The following is a 2,371-nucleotide window of genomic DNA, read 5'->3' on the forward strand; positions in this document are numbered from 1 at the left end:
GGAAGTGTTTGCTCAAGGTGTTGCACAACACCCAGGGCACAGAGTGTTGGGCAAGGGGAGTTCCTGCTGCTGGGTCCCTGCCCCAAACATCGGGACAGGCATCGATGGCTGCTTTGGATTGGCTTCCCTAAAGATAATGATTAACACCAATAAACCAATAAATCAATAAAAATGGAGATTGGAGCTGTCATTGAATTATAGAATGGTTGGGCTGGTCCTAATTCCATCTATTCATGGTCTGGCTGGTAAAAGCTGAACTAAAACCAGTGGAATGCCAAGGAGTGGGGGAGTTCCCAGGATGTTTGGGGTAAAACAGGTCAGCAGGGCTGGGGGCAAAGCTGTGCTTTAATTCTGGGGATTTACCCCTGAATCTGCTCAGTGAATCACTGACAGAATAAACACTGAGCAGAGCCTTTGCTGCCCTGTCATCTCTGTTAGCAGTGTTTGCTCCGGGCTCAGGTGATTCAATGGTGGAGGCAGAGCAGTGAATGATCCAGGTGAGCTCTGTCCAATAATATTCCAAATATCTCTGCCAGAAAAGGACCCCACTGACTCAGTCAGCTGTAATAAAGGAGTGATAAAACTGCTCAGGCTACAAGTGTCAATACAGAACTGCTTTAGAGAAGGTGATCCTTTCCTGGGTTAAAATAGGGGTTACAGAGTACAGAGGACTGGAGTGGATCATCTGGATATAAATTTATGTTCACACATGGCAGTGTCAGCAACATGACAAAGTAATTTACATATTCATCAGTTATGTTGGTTTATAAATGAGTAAATATATCTGCATCAATCTGCAGGGGGATTATTTCCACAGGAGAATTTTACTGCCATTACTCTTCTCACACAAGCATTAGTAAATAACTATTTCTCTGTTGAAAAGTTCTGATTTCTTGAACATTTTTAAGCCAAACTTTCCCCTTAGATTTTTGCCGGATCTCCAGACATTCAGAGACAGATTGGGAGCTGCAAACAGATGGGTTTGGGCTTTTATTAAGTGTAGGATGCTGCTAATTGATAACAATTTTTGGCAGCTGCTCGTTTGCGACACTTCAGTCAAATATTTCAACTCATGCTGGCATCTCAGGTTAGGAAAGAGGCCTCCAGGGAAAGAATTCATGCAGGATTTGGACATCTCCCTGCCCAGGTGCTCATCTGAGTTGCTCAAAATCAGACAGGAGCTGTGTCATTAAATTTAGGTTGGTGCCTTTTCAATTCCATGGAGATGAAAGGCAGACAATTCAGTGTTTTAAATGTTCTATGAATAAAAATAAGCTGGGCATTCTTGGACTGCATCCCTGCCTCACAAAAAAATAAATAATTAAGAGAAATAACTGTGAACAACTGGTTTTAAAAACAAGTGGCTGCTGGCCAAGCATTGATCTCAGCTCATTCTCTCAGCATGACGCACGTGAAAATGATGTGTGACCCCCCCATCTCCAGAGTTAGTGCTCTTAATCAGCTGTGCTTTCCAGCAGGATGGAAGGGAGAGTTCCATCCCAACAAAGGGCTGGCAGGAAGAAGGGAATGTCAGGGGATGAAGGCCTTGGGGAGACTTGAAAGGGAATGGGATGTAATTTCCTTTAGTGACTGGAGAAGCTTTTGATGTTTCTGCCATCGCTTCAGCGATTCTGGAATAATCTGATCCTGGCTTCTTCCCCTGGAGGTGCTCACAGAGGTGTCCCTGAGGTCTCAGCTGGCTTGGGATTGTTTGAATCCACGAAACAACTGGGCAAAGAGCAGTTTTTATGTTCCTAGGGGGTAAAATTGGATGGCAAGTTTGTCTCAACATTTAGGAGCTGAATATTGGTGGGTGTAACCCAGGAGCTCCCAGGGCAATTAAAGAAAGAAGCAGCAAAGGGTGAATTTCACCCCTACACTGAGGGTCTGCAGAGTCCTGCCTGGATTGGAAGTAAAAGGAGAGTTGTGTGGGCAGCACTTGGCAGAGCTCAGGACAAATCCAGGCCTGAATCCCTGCTCTGCTCGGCCTTGTCCCAAAGTTCGTGGTGAACGAGATTTGGAAAGGCACTGAGGCAGCAAACAGGGATTTTCAGGAGTAACCAAAGCCTCCTCCAGCAGAACCATGTTCAGCCACCCCTGAGACAGAGCTGAGAGCTGAGGGCCAGGAGTGTGCCTGGTTCTGCTGCCCCCCTCCACCCCAGCACTGCTCAGCAGCTCTGCCCCAGCACCACATCCTGTTCCTCTGGGAGCGAGGGGAGGGATGTGGGCTTGCACAGGCAGCCACGGCTCTATTGCAGCACTGCTCAGTCACCTGCCTTCCTCCTGCCTCCACTCCCTCTCCCAAGCCCTCCTGCAGGTTATTTTTCTCCAGAATACAAATAAAAGCACACGGCTTCACCTCTGTGTTCCA

The sequence above is a fragment of the Haemorhous mexicanus genome, chromosome 30, assembly GCF_027477595.1.
Source record: "Haemorhous mexicanus isolate bHaeMex1 chromosome 30, bHaeMex1.pri, whole genome shotgun sequence".
Classification (NCBI taxonomy): domain Eukaryota; kingdom Metazoa; phylum Chordata; class Aves; order Passeriformes; family Fringillidae; genus Haemorhous; species Haemorhous mexicanus.